At 34.5% G+C, this 15,582-nt stretch overlaps 1 protein-coding gene across 2 annotated transcripts in view; it reads left to right on the top strand.

The window, feature by feature from the left end:
- Positions 1-15,582, top strand: part of RPS6KA6 (ribosomal protein S6 kinase A6) — a 166,332-nt gene that overhangs the window by 131,706 nt on the left and 19,044 nt on the right. The gene's annotated exons all lie outside the window — the stretch shown is intronic.

The raw sequence follows: 15,582 nt of genomic DNA, 5'->3' as shown, positions 1-15,582 counted from the left end.
GTGGCTGTGATATTAGATGGAGTTTCAGAAAAATTGGTGTTATTTAATTTAGGAAAAAAAATAGTTGATCAAGTCTTGAATACTAATTTCTGACATTTATAACTTTAAAATTTTAAGTTTTAAAGTGAAAAACCCAAAGATGGTCAGCATGTGGCTTATAAGGCCATGAAGCTTTTAAGCTATAATTTGAAGTAGAATAAATTATCATAGCTCTATTCACAATAGCCAAGACATGGAACTAACCATTTTAAATGTTCATTGACAGATGATTGGATAAATAAAGTGTGGTATTAATTATCCTGGTTTGAGCATCACATATTGAACTTAGGTGTTGATATTTAACACTGTACCTCACAGATATGTTTAATCAATTATGTTTCCATTTTTTTTAAAAAAGAAAAATTTTCATGACACATGAAAATGATGTGCAATTTAAAGTTCAATGTCAATAAATAGAATGGTATATATACAAAATGGACCTCTGCTCACCCATGAAGAAGAATGAAATTTGCCATTTGTGGCAGCATGGATAAGCTCGGAAAAAATTATGTTAAGTGAAGTAAGCCAGTCACAGAATGAGAAATACCACACGTTGTCACTCATATTCGAGAGCCAAAATAAATAAATAAATAGATAGGCAGTTGAACTTTTAGAAAGAGAGAGTAGAACTGTGATTACTAGAGGCAATAAAGAGAAGAGGGGAGCGGAAATGGTTAATAGACACAAATTACAGCTAGATAAGAAAAATAAGTTCTGTTGGTGTATAGTAGAGCTAGGCATCTATGATTAACAATAATTTACTGCATGTTGTCAAATAGCTAGAAGAGAGGAGATCAGATGTACACATCACAAAGAAATGATTGTTTTACAATGATGAATTTGGTAATTACCCCAATTTGATCTTCACACATTGTGTACATGTATTGAAATATAACTCTGTACCCCATAAATATGTATAATTAATATGTTTCAATAAAACATAAATATAAGAAAAGACAATTAAAAAAATTGATACAGGTAGATAAACAGAAGACAAAAGGAAATGCTTATAGTTCAGATCTGCTAATTGTAAAACCTAATTATCTCAAGAACACTAACCAATCTATAGAGTATATTGCATAATAAGTCTAATATCATTATTGTAGCAGAATAAATAAACCAGGGATTTGTCAATACTTTTTAAACATTAGAAAAACAGAGAGGGGATTGTGTTTGGATGTTACCCCTAACACAAGTTATGTTGTGTACTATACTAGAAGTAAAACCTGATTGGAAACTAGGAGAACGGACTGCTGATCTTTGATCTACTAACTAGCTGTCTTGGTTTCCTTTTCTGTAAAATGTGGGAACTAAATTTTTTTCTTTGATCTTTCTAACTCCAAAATTCTGTTTATGCAATTTGATTTATTTATAATTTCTCCGATTTCTCCATGCAAAGTGATCAAAACTAATAGTATTATTCGTTAAATATATATATTTCTAGTCATACAGTTTGTGCTTCAGAAAATACAGTTTCCCAAGGATCAATTCTAATGTTTAAAGCCATGCATATGATTTTCTTGTGTTCTTTTAGAAAATTAAGTGACAACAATGAATATAATGCTGAAATAGATGGGGATTTACATGCCGATTTTGCTTAAATTTTCAATTTTCCATGCTCTACATGTTTTATGTTTGGATCTGTCTAGTGCTTAAGGAATAATACCTATTAAAATTTGGTTTTATTCTCACCTCTTCTTTCAGTTTGGTAATCTGGAGAAATTCACATAGGAAAAGATATTGGGGGATATTGCTGAAATATCTAAGGTCTTTCATGTAATCCCTTTTTATGGATTAAGTGACTTTAGTTGTATCTTTAAAACATTTCTAGGAGGTACGAGAACCTTTTAAGAAACTGTCTGTTGTACATTTTAGTAATTTGATATTTTGGTCTGTTTGTTTAAAATTAGTCATTTAAGTATACTATTGTTCAGTTGCCCTTAGCCCCTTAAACTAAAGCCCTTTAGTTGTGAGAATGGTGGCATTTGATGTCACTTCATAATAATTGTTTTACTTAATTATACTAACAAGCTACTTTTCCCTGTTGAATACTTCCTTGCTATATATTTTGTTGTTGTTGTTTTGGTGGCTGGCTGGTATGGGGATCCAAAACCATGACTTTGGCTTTCTTAATATTTCTGAGTGCCACCCCAGAAGCATATAGAAGATGATTCTGTTTGCCTCCTGTCTGTGCAAAGCTCCTAGACTTTGTTCATTTAACTGGGGGTGGGATGGGGTTGGGGTTGGGGTTGATAGTTGAAGTCATATTAGCTTTGTGTGTCTTATTGCTATAGCAGGTATAGTTTACTCTTCATCTCCAAACCCCAGGCTTTGACAACATTGGAATTGCTGCTTCCCAGGAGAAAAGAAGAATCTGGTAAACAAAGCAAAAGTAAAAGAGGCAAGACAGGAGATGAAAATTTCATGATGTCGCTTGAAAGTAAACACAGTACTGCCTGATTAATTAAAAGTCCATTCTACCTAAATTTTGAAATATGTTAAAATAAAGTGTTACTTATTTCAGGTACATATACCCTTGGTCAGCGAAGTTTCACTTGGTAGACATTCCTTTTTTTTAGTGGTTATGAATATTCATGAGATACAAAGCTGATTGTCACCCCTCTTGCCCATGATGTGAGGGCCAGATTCATACTGGCAACATACCCATTACCACAAATTGCATTCGTACCCTGTGTCCCCCACCGAACTATCCCCAGCCTCCCTCTCCCTCCCCCTTTCCCCCCTAATTCACTTTGTAGCCGAAGGAATGTTCTCTCCCTCTGCAAGTCCAATGCACTACTGGTCTTTCTTTCCTTCCTTTTTTATCTCTTAGCTCCCACATATGAGTGAGTACATGCAGTATTTATCACTCTGAGCTTTGCTTATTTCACTCAACATAAAATTTCTCCAGGCTCATCCATGTTGTTGCAAATGGGAGTATTTCATTCTTTTTTATGGCAGAATAGTATTCCACGGTGTATATATACCACAGTTTCCTTATCCAGTCATCCGTTGATGGACATTTAGGTTGGTTCCATGTCTTGGCTATTGGAAACAGAGCTGCAATGAACATAGGAGTGCAGGAATCCCTTTGACATGAAGATTTCCATTCTTCCCGGTATATACCCAGAACTGGGATTGCTGGATCATATGGAAGATATATCTGTAGTTGTTTGAGAAACCTCCATACTGTTCTCCATAGTGGTTGTACTAATTTACAGTCCCACCAACAGTGCAGGAGAGTTCCCTTCTCTCCACACCCTTGCCAGCATTTGTTATTCACCGTCCTTTTGATTATAGCCAGTCTAACTAGGGTGAGGTGATATCTCAGTGTGGTTTTAATTTGCATTTCCCTGATGACTAGTGATGTTGAGCATTTTTATGTCTTCCTTTGAAAAATGTCTATTCAGCTCTTTTGCCCATTTTTTAATTGGGTTATTTGTTGTTTTACTGTGTAATTGCTTGAGTTCCTTGTATATTATGGATATTAATCCCTGTCCGATGCATAGTTAGCAAAAATTTTCTCCCACTCTGTAGGTTGTCGTTTCACTGTGTTGATTGTTTCCTTTGCTGTATAGAAGCTTTTTAGTTTGATATAGTCCCCTTTTTATTTTTTCTTTTACTTCTTGTGTAGACATTCTTATTGGAGAATTATTTATGGCCACTTCTCTTGTCTCTGTTAAAAAGAGCAGCTTCTACTTTTCCTCTACTGTGTTCCCATTACTATTCTGTATGTACTTTATTAGAATTCTTATCTCTTTCTGCCTTGTCATATATTCATTTGTGTACATATTAATTTTTCCCACTTGGGAGCCTTAAGTGTCATATTCATTTTTGCATTTCCTATCACATCTAGCTTAATGAATACTGAATTGAATACTTTTTCATAAACTAATCTTTTTTCAGGTATACCTTCCATTGTTAATTTGCACAGTAAGTGTTTCTGATACTTTATATAAAGATAAATATACCGTTGTGAATGATTACAAATTTAAAATATGCAGTGAGATTTTACATAAATATTTGTTTCCAATTTGGCTTGAGCTTGCTTTTGTTCATGTAATTTATAAGTCATAAATTTCTAGATCTAGAAGAGGGCTGGTCCATTATCCCCCTCATTTTGCAGATAAATAAGACAAATCATGTAGAAGTTAACTTGTCTATGGTCACACATTAATGGGTGGCAGCTGTAACTGATTTTCAGTCCAGTACTCTTTTCAATCCACCACATGTTAGGGAAAACTTTTTAGAAGGAAAAAGTCTTTATTAGCTTGTTTCATGTAGATGGGATCGAGGAGAGAGAGGTCTGTAACCCTTTAATAATAGAAGGCTCAAAAGAAAGGTATTATTGTTGACCCACTTTGTTTCTATAGTAATGGAAATTAAATAAACAGATAATCTATACTGCAGCACAGTTTTACAGTTAAAATATTTTATTGAAATCCATATAGAATTTCTAGTACCATAGCTTTCAGATGCCTTGTGCTAAGTTATACTGGAGAAAGACTACAGTGTCTAAACAAAGCTAGGCAGATACATTAGCAAATTCAATAGTTAAGAGTTCTACTCTTGGTTTTAATGTGAGGAATAATTATTTGTTGTTAGCTATAATCAAGGCAGAAGCTGTTGCTTAAATATGTATGGAATTTAGTCTTTTATACTGAGGAAATATGAATTGTAACACATTTGTCCAAATTAAAGTACTTAGCATATGATGCTGGCCTCATAGAATGAGTTTGGGAGAATGGCTTCTGTTTCCATTTTTTGGAAAAGTTTGAAGAGAAGTAGTATTAAATCTTCTTTAAAGGTTTGATAAAATTCAGCTGTAAAGCCATCTGGTCCTGGGCTTTTCTTTGTTAGAAGATTGCAGATTACTGCTTCAATCCCTGTGCATGTTATTGGTCTGTTCAGGTTTTCTATTTCTTCTTGGTTCAGTCTTGGAAGTTTGTTTGTGTCTAGTAATTTATCCATTTCCTCCAGGTTTTCATATTTATTGACATATAGTTATTTATAATAATCTGTGATGATTCTTCATATTTCTGTGGAGTCAGTGATAATGTCTTGCTTTTCATTTCTCATTTTCATTATTTGGGTCTTCTCAGCTAATTGATCGTCTATTTTACTTATCTTTAAAAAAAAAAACTTTTTGGTTCATTGATATTTATATCATTTTGGGATCTCTATTTCATTTCCTTCTGCCCTGATCTTAATTATTTTTTTTTCATATACTAGATTTAGGATTGGATTGTTGTTGTATTTCTAGTTCTTTGAGGCATAGTGTTAGGTCATTTATTTGAAGTCTTTCCATTCTTTTGATGCAAGCATTTATTGCAATAAACTTCCCTCTTACTACTGCTTTTGCAGTATCACACAAGTTTTGGTATAATGTATGTTTATTTTCATTAGTGTCAAGAATTATTTTTTGATTTCCTGTTTAATTTACTCTTGGACCCATAGGTCATTAGGACTCTGTTGTTTAGTTTCCATGCACTTGTATATAGTTTCCAGAATTTTGCTTTTTATTGAGTTCCAGTTTTAATTCATTGTGGTCTGAAAAGATACTTGGAATGGCTTCAGTTATTAAAAATTTTCTGAGGCTTGATTTGTGAACTAATATGTGGTCTATCCTGGAGGATGTTCCACATGCTGATGAGAAGAATGTGTATTCTCTAATTGTCTGTCAGGTCCAATTGGTCCAATAACAATGCTAAATGTAAATGGATTAAACCCCTCATTCAAAAGACACAGATTGACTGATTAGATTAAAAAGCTATACCCAACTATATGCTGTCTTCAAGAGACCCACCTCAATTATAAAGACAAACAGACTAAATGTAAAGGGATAGAAAAAATATACCATGCAAATGAAAACCAAAAATGAGCAGAAATAGCTAATGTTATAGTGAATAAAATAGCCTTCAAACCGAAAACCATAAAAAGAGAAAAAGAAGGCCATTGTATAATGATAAAGGGATTTATCCAGTTAGAAGACATAACAGTCATAAATATGTATGCACCCAACACTGGAGCACCCAGATATGTAAATCAAACACTAATAGACCTAAAGAAAGAGATAGACCCTAATACAGTAAGAGTGACTGACCTGAACTCCCACCTCTCAGCATTGGACAGATCTTCCAGGCAACAAATCAACAAAGAAATACATGACTTAAACTACACCTTAGACCAATTGGAGCTGGCAGACATCTACAGAACATTTCATCCAACAGTTAGAGAATACACATTCTTCTCATCAGCACATTCTTCTCTCATTTTCCAGGATTGACCATATGTTAGGTCACAAATGAAGTCTCAACAAATATAAAAAAAAATTGAAATAATTCCAGACAAAGATACAACAAAATAGAAAATTACAGGCCTATTTCACTGATGGACATAGATGCAAAAATCCTCAACAAAATATTAGCAATCAGAATAGAGCAACACATCAAAAAATTGTACAACATGATCAAGTGAGATTCATCCCAGGGAGGCAAGGATAGTTCAACATATGCAAGTCAATAAATGTGATATGTCACTTCAATAAAATCAAGGACAAAAACCATTTGATTATCTCAAAAGATGCAGAAAAAGCATTTGACAAAATTCAGCATCCCTTCATGATAAAGACTCTCAACAAATTAGGTATATAGGAAAATATTTCAACACAATTAAATCCATATATGACAAACCCACTGACAATATCATCCTGAAATGGGAAAAAATTGAAAGTTTTTCCCTTAAGAACAAGAACAAGACAAGGATGTCCACTCTGACCACTCTTATTTAACATTTTGTTGGAAGTACTAGCCAGAGATATCAGGGAAGGGAAAGAAAGAAAGGGCATCCGTATAGGAAAGGATGAAGTCAAACTATCCCTTTTTGCAGATGACATGATCTTATATATAGAAAAACCTATAGACTCTACTAAAAAATTCTTAGACCTGATCAACAATTTCAGTAATGATGCAGGATACAAAATTAACACCCCCAAATCACTAGCATTCTTATACTCCAGTAACAAACTAGGGGAAAAATAAATCAAGAAAATGAGCTCATTTATAATAGTTGCCAAAAAAAAAAAAAACAAAAAAAACCTAGGAATCAATTTAATCAAGGAAGTGAAAGATCTCTACAATGAAAACTACAAATCACTACTGAAAGAAATTAAAGAGGACACAAAAAGATGGAAAGGCATACCATGCTCTTGGGTGGGAAGAATTAACATTGTGAAAATGACTATTCTACCCAAAGCAATCTACAGATTGAATGCAGTCTCCATCAAAATACCAATTTCATTCTTCACAGGAATAGAAAAAGCAATCCTAACATTCATGTGGAACTACAAAAGAACCCAAATTGCCAGAGCAATCCTGAGCAAAAAAAATAAAGCCAGAGGCATAACACTACCCTACTTCAAATTATATTAAAAAACTGTTGTAACCAAAACAGCATAGTACTGGAATTAAAATAGACAATTGGATCAATGGAATAGAATAGAAATCCCAGGAATAAAACCACATACTTACAGCGACCTGATCTTTGAGAAAGGCAATGAGAACATACATTGGGGGAAAGACTGCCCCTTCAATAAATGGTGCTGAGAAAATTAGACTTCTGTAAGCAGAAGAATGAAACCATACCTGCACCTCAAACATACCAAAATATACCAAAATCAACTCAAAATGGGGTAAAGATTTAAACATAAGACCTGAAACCTTAAAATTATTAAAAGAAAACATAGCAGAAACACGTCTGGAAGTAGGACTGGGCAAAGACTTTATGAATAAGATCCCAAAAGCATAAGCAAAAAGAGAAAAAAATAAATAAATGATTAAACAAATGGGACTATATCAAATTAAAAAGCTTCTGTGCAGCAAAGGAAACAATAAACAGAACAGAAAGACAACCTACAGAATGGGAGAAAGTATTTGCAAACTATACATCTGACAAGGGATTAATATCCAGGATAGATACAGAACTCAAAAAACTATACAGTAAAAAAAATAAATAATCCAATTGAAAAATGGGCAAAAGAGATGAATAGACACTTATCAAAGGAAGACATACAAATGAACTACTGGTATATGAAAAAATGCTCAACATCACTAGTCATCAGAGAAATGCAGATTAAAACCATGTTGAGATATCATTTCACCCCAGTTAGACTGGCCATTATTTAAAAGACCAAGAACAGCAAATGCTGGCAAGGATGTGGGGAAAGGGGAACTCTTCTACACTGTTGGTTGGACTGTAAATTAGTACAGCCATTAGGGAAAACAGTATGGAGATTCCTCAAACAACTACAGATCTAACTACCGTATGATCCAACAATCCCACTACTGGGCATATACCCAAAGGAATGGAAATCATCATGTTGAAGGGATACCTGCACACCCATTTTTACTTCATCTCTATTTACTGTAGCTAAATGTGGAACTAATCTTAGTGTCTATTGATGGACGACTTGATAAGGAAAATGTGGTATATATACAAAATGGAATACTAGTCAGCCATAAAAAAAATGAAATTCTGCCATTTGCAGCAACATGGATGCGTCTGGAGAAAATTGTGTTAAGTGAACTAAGCCAGACGAGGATGGAGAAATACTGTTCTCACTTATAACTGGGTGCTAAGAAAGAAAGGAAGGAAGGAAGGAAGGATGGAAGGAGAAAAGGAAAGAAGGAAGGAATGAAAGAAGAAAGAAAGAAAAGAAAGAAAGAAAAGACCAAAACAATATGTTGAACTTTCAGAAGGGGAAAACAAAGCTAAGGATACTAGAGATAATGGGGATGTGGGGTGGAGGGGTTGTGGGTAGGGATAGGTTATGTAAAGGGCATAAAAAAATCGGTATTTGTAATAATATGCTTATAAGAAATAAAAAAACAAAATTAAAAAAATTAAATACATATAATGAGTAATAAAAAATATCTAATCATATGATTAAAATTGAAAACAGAAGTGATGAATTTATAATCATTAGTTTCTAAACTTTAATGAATTTGCTGAGTACTGTGAGAATAGGAAAATTGCTATACTCCTGTATTCATGTATGGTCAAAATATTTGGAGTTTTACTGGCTTTTTCTTAAGATGGATATAAAAATAAGAAATCTTTGAGGTTCAGATTAGATTCAGTTAATTATTTTTTGTTAGTAATGGTTTTCTTCTAATTGGGTTATCTAACTAAATACCCAACTGATCATACGTAAATGATCATTCTTGTCATAGCTTAGTATCTTTTCTTTCTTTTTTTTTTTATTTTGTCAATATACAATGTGGTTGACTATTGTGGCCAATTACCGAAACCTCCCTACCTCCTCCCTCTCCCCCCACCCTACCAACAATGTCCTTTCTGTTTGCTTGTCATATCAACTTCAAGGAATTGTAATTGTTATGTCTTCTTCCCTCCCGCCCACCCAAGTTTTTTGTGTATATATTTATTTATTTTTTTAGCTATCACAAATAAGTCAGAACATGTGATATTTTTCTTTCTGTGCCTGACTTGTTCCACTTAATATAATTCTCCCTAGGTTCATTCATGTCATTGCAAATGGCAGTATTTCATTCTTTTTTATAGCAGAGTAGTAGTCCATTGTGTAGATATACCACAATTTCTGTATCCACTCATCTGATGATGGACATTTGGGCTGATTCCAACTCTTAGCTATTGTAAAGTGTGCTGCAATGAACATTGGGGAACAGGTACCTTCGATTTGATGATTTCCATTCCTCTGGGTATATTCCCAGCAGTGGGATAGCTGGGACATATGGTAGATCTATCTGAAATTGTTTGAGGAACCTCCATATCATTTTCCATAGAGGGTGCACCACTTTGCAGTCCTAACAGCAATCTATGAGAGTTCCTTTTTCTCCGCAACCTCGCCAGCATTTATCGTTCAGAGTCTTTTGGATATTAGCCATCCTAACTGGGGTGAGATGGTATCTCAGTGTAGTTTTGATTTGCATTTCCCGAATGCTGAGTGATGTTGAGCATTTTTTCATATGCCTGTTGGCCATTCATATATCTTCCTTTGAGAAATGCCTATTTAGCTCTTTTGCCCGTTTTTTAATTGGGTTGCTTGTTTTTTCTTGTAAAGTTGTTTCAGTTCCTTGTATATTCTCGATATTAATCTTTTGTCAGATGTATATTTTGAAAATGTTTTCTCCCAATCTGTTGGTTGTCTTTTAACTCTCCTAATTGTTTCTTTTGTGTGCAGAAGCTTTTTAGTTACATTAGATACATTCCTATTTGTTTATTTTTCCTTGGTTTGCCCGTGCTTATGGGGTCGTATTCATGGAGTCTGTGTCTAGTCCTATTTCCTGAAGTGTTTCTCCTATGTCTTCTTTAAGAAGTGTTATGGTTTCAGGGTGTATATTTAATTCTTTAATCCATTTTGAGTTGATTTTAGTATATGGTGAGAGGTATGGGTCTAGTTTCATTCTCCTGCATATGGATATCCAGTTATCCCAGCACCTTTTGCTGAAGAGGCAGTCTCTTCTCCAGTGTATAGGCTTGGTGCCTTTGTCAAAGATCAGATGGCTGTAGGTGTGTGGGTTGATTTCTGGATTCTGTATTATATTCCATTGATCAGTGTGTATTTTTTTATGTCAGTACCATTCTGTTTGGCTTATTATAGCTTTGTCGTATAGTTTAAAGTCAGGTAGTGTTATGCCTCCTGCTTTACTTTTTTTGCTCAGCATTGCTTTGTTGGTCTTCAGTTATAGTATATAAATGTCTGGATAGTTTTTCTCCATTTCTGAGAAAAATATCATTGGAATTTTGATAGAGATTGCATTGAATTTGTGTATCACCTTGGGTAGCATGGACATTTTCACAATGTTGATTCCAATACAAGTGCATGGGATATCTTTCCATCTTCTTGTATCCCCTTTAATTTCTCTCAGCACTGGCTTGTAGTTCTCATTTTAGAGATTTTTCACATCCTTGGTTAACTCAATTCCTAAGTATTTTATTTTTTTGGTGGCTATTGTAAATGGGCAGGCTTTCTTGATTTCTCTTTCTGCATATTCACTATTGGAGAATAGAAGTGCTACTGATTTTGTGTGTTGATTTTGTATCCTGCTACTTGGCTGAAATCATTTATCAACTCTAAGAGTTTTTTTGTAGAGTCTTTAGGCTGTTCAATATATAGGATCATGTCATCTGCAAAGAGGGACAGTTTGACTTCATCTTTTCCGATCTGGATGCCCTTTATTTCCTTCTCTTCTCTGATTGCTCTGGCTAGTACTTCCAACACTACGTTGAATAGGAGTGGTGAGAGTGGGCCATCCTTGTCTAGTTCCTGTTCTTAAAGGAAAAGCTTTCAGCTTTTCCCCATTCAGGATGATATTGGCAGTGGGTTTATCATATATGCCTTTAATTATGTTGAGATACTTTCCATCTGTACCTGACTTATAGAGGGTCTTTGTCATGATTTAATGTTGAATTTTATCAAATGCTTTTTCAGCATCTATAGAGATGATCATATGGTCCTTGTGTTTGAGTTTATTAATATGGTGTATCACATTTACTGATTTGCATATGTTGAACCAACCTTGCATCCTGGGAATGAATCCCACTTGATTGTGGTGTATACTTTCATGTATGTGTTGCCGTATTCTGTTAGCCAGTATTTTATTGGGGATTTTTGCACGTATATTCATCAAGGATATCAGCCTGTAGTGTTCTTTTTTAGTTGTATCTTTACCTGGTTTTGGTATCAGCGTGATGTTTGCTTCATAGAATGAGTTTGGGAGAATTGCCTCTGTTTCAATCTTTTGGAATAGTTTGCAGAGAATTGGTGTCAATTCCTCTTTGAATATTTGGTAAAATTCTGCTGTGAATCCATCTGGTCCTGGGCTTTTCTTTGGTGGGAGCCTTCTGATAACAGCTTCAATCTCCTTTATTGTTATTGGTCTGTTCAGATTTTCTACATCTTCTTGGCTCAGTTTTGGTAGCTTGTGTGTGTCCAGAAATTTATCAGTTTTGTCCAGATTTTCAAATTTGTTGGCATATAGTTGTTTATAGTAGTCTCGAATGATTCCTTGTATTTCAGATATATCAGTTGTAATATCAGCTTTTTCATTTCTATATCAGTTGTAATATCAGCTTTTTCATTTCTATTTTTTGTTATTTGCATCTTCTCTCCTTTTAGTTAGGTGTGCTAATGGTTTGTCAATTCTATTTATCTTTTCAAAAAACCAACTTTTTGATTCATTGATCATTTGTATGCTTTTTTGGATTTCAATTTCTTTAACTTCTGCTCTGATCTTAATGATTTCCTTCTGTCTGCTAACTTTGGGTTTCTAGTTCTTTAAGGTGAAGTAAGCATTTAATGTGATAAATTTCCCGCTTAGTACTGCTTTTGCAGTATGCCACATGTTTTGGTATGATGTATCATTATTTTCATTAGTTTCAATAAATTTTTTGATTTCCTGTTTGATTTCCTTTTGGACCCATATGTTATTAAGTAGCATGCTGTTTAATTTCCATGTGTTTGTATATTTTCCAGGATTTTGTTTGTTATTCATTTCTAATTATAATCCATTGTGGTCTGAAAAAATACATGGGATAATTCCAATTTTTTTGAATTTTTGAGACTTGATTTGTGACCTAACATGTGATCTACCCTGGAGAATGATCCATGTGCTGATGAGAAGAATGAATATTCTGAGGTTGTTGGATGGAATGTTTTGTAGATATCTACCAAGTCCAATTGGTCTAGTGTGTTATTTAGATCTTGTGTTTCTCTGATGATTCTTTGCCTAGATAATCTGTCCAATATTGACAGTCGGGTGTTCAGGTCCCCTGCTATTATGCTATTAGTGTCTATTTCCTTCTTTAGGTCTAATAGATTTTGTTTATAAATCTGGCTGCTCCAACTTTGGGTGCATATACATTTATGATTGTTATGTCTTCTTAATGGGTCAATCCTTTTATCATTATGTAGTGGCCCTCCTTATCTCTTTTTATGGTTTTTAGTTTAAAGTCTATTTTATCACCTGTAAGAATAGCTACTCCAACTCGTTTTTCATTTCTGTTTACTTGGTAAATCTTTTTCCATCCTTTCACTCTTAGTGTATGTGAGTCTTTATGGGTAAGGTGAGTCTCTTGGAGGCAGCGTATAGTTGGATTCTTCTTTTTAATCCAGTTAGCCAGTCTGATTGGGGAATTCAGGCCTTTTACGTTAAGAGTTGCTATTGAAAAGTGTTGATTTACTCCTAGCATTTAATTGATTTTTGTTTGGATGTCTTCAGTGTCTTTTGTTCCTTTCTTTCTAATTTAATGTTTGTTTTCTGTATTTGTTGGTTCTTTGGGTTGTAGATAGCCTTTTATTTGTTTGTTTGTTTTCTCTTCATAGATGCCATTTTTATTATACTAGTTGGTTTTGATTTTTCTTTGGTTTTTATGGTTGTGGTAATTGTTTTTGAGGTACCAAAGCCAGTACTCCCTTCAGAATTTCTTGTAAGGGTGATTGTGTGGTAGTGAACATCCACAGTTTTTGTTTTTCTGAGAAATATACTATTTGCCCTTCATTTTGGAAGGATAGCCTTGCAGGGTAGAGTATTCTTGGCTGGCAATCTCTGTCTTTTAGTATTTTGAATATATCATCCCATTTCTTTTTTTTAAAATTTTTATTTATTTATTTATTTATTTTTTTTATTTTTTATTTTTTTTAAATTTTATTTTGTCGATATACATTGTAGCTGATTATTGCTCCCCATCACCAAAACCTCCCTCCCTTCTCCCTCCCCCCCTCCCCCCCAGCAATGTCCTTTCTGTTTGCTTGTTGTATCAACTTCAAATAATTGTGGTTGTTATATCTTCTTCCCCCCCCCCGGTTTGTGTGTGTGTGTGTGTGTATGTGTGTGTGTGAATTTATATATTAAATTTAGCTCCCTCCAATAAGTGAGAACATGTGGTATTTCTCTTTCTGTGCCTGACTTGTTTCACTTAATATAATTCTCTCAAGGTCCATCCATGTTGTTGCAAATGGCAGTATTTCATTCGTTTTTATAGCTGAGTAGTATTCCATTGTGTAGATGTACCACATTTTCCGTATCCACTCATCTGATGATGGGCATTTGGGCTGGTTCCAACTCTTGGCTATTGTAAAGACTGCTGCGATGAACATTGGGGAACAGGTATACCTTCGACTTGATGATTTCCATTCCTCTGGGTATATTCCCAACAGTGGGATGGCTGGGTCGTATGGTAGATCTATTTGCAATTGTTTAAGGAACCTCCATACCATTTTCCATAGAGGCTGCACCATTTTGCAGTCCCACCAACAATGTATGAGAGTTCCTTTTTCTCCGCAGCCTTGCCAGCATTTATCGTTCATAGTCTTTTGGATTTTAGCCATCCTAACTGGGGTTAGATGGTATCTCAATGTGGTTTTGATTTGCATTTCCCGGATGCTGAGTGATGTTGAGCATTTTTTCATATGTCTGTTGGCCATTTGGATATCTTCCTTAGAGAAATGCCTACTTAGCTCTTTTGCCCATTTTTTAATTGGGTTGCTTGTTTTCTTCTTGTAAAGTTGTTTGAGTTCCTTATATATTCTGGATATTAATCCTTTGTCAGATGTATATTTTGCAAATATTTTCTCCCACTCTGTTGGTTGTCTTTTAACTCTTTTAATTGTTTCTTTTGCTGTGCAGAAGCTTTTTAGTTTGATATAATCCCATTTGTTTATTTTTCCTTTGGTTGCCCGTGCTTTTGGGGTCGTATTCATGAAGTCTGTGCCCAGTCCTATTTCCTGAAGTGTTTCTCCTATGTTTTCTTTAAGAAGTTTTATTGTCTCAGGGTGTATATTTAAATCTTTAATCCATTTTGAGTTGATTTTAGTATACGGTGAGAGGTATGGATCTAGTTTCATTCTCCTGCATATCGATATCCAGTTATCCCAGCACCACTTGCTGAAGAGGCAGTCCCTTCCCCAGTGAATAGGCTTGGTGCCTTTGTCAAAGATCAGATGGCAGTAAGTGTGTGGGTTGATTTCTGGATTCTCTATTCTATTTCATTGATCAGTGTGTCTGTTTTTATGCCAGTACCATACTGTTTTGGTTATTATAGCTTTGTAGTATAGCTTAAAGTTAGGTAGTGTTATGCCTCCAGCTTTATTTTTTTTGCTGAGCATTGCTTTGGCTATTCGTGGTCTTTTATTGTTCCATATAAATGTCTGAATAGTTTTTTCCATTTCTGAGAAAAATGTCTTTGGAATTTTGATGGGGATTGCATTGAATTTGTATATCACTTTGGGTAGTATGGACATTTTCACTATGTTGATTCTTCCAATCCAAGAGCATGGAATATCTTTCCATCTTCTTGTATCCTCTCTAATTTCTCTCAGCAGTGGTTTGTAGTTCTCATTATAGAGATTTTTCACCTCCTTGGTTAACTCAATTCCTAAGTATTTTATTTTTTTGGTGGCTATTGTAAATGGGCAGGCTTTCTTGATTTCTCCTTCTGCATGTTCACTATTGGAGAAAAGAAATGCTACTGATTTTTGCGTGTTGATTTTGTATCCTGCTACTG

This window comes from Cynocephalus volans, chromosome X, assembly GCF_027409185.1.
Source record: "Cynocephalus volans isolate mCynVol1 chromosome X, mCynVol1.pri, whole genome shotgun sequence".
NCBI lineage: Eukaryota > Metazoa > Chordata > Mammalia > Dermoptera > Cynocephalidae > Cynocephalus > Cynocephalus volans.
This window is presented reverse-complemented; position numbering and strand designations above follow the sequence as displayed.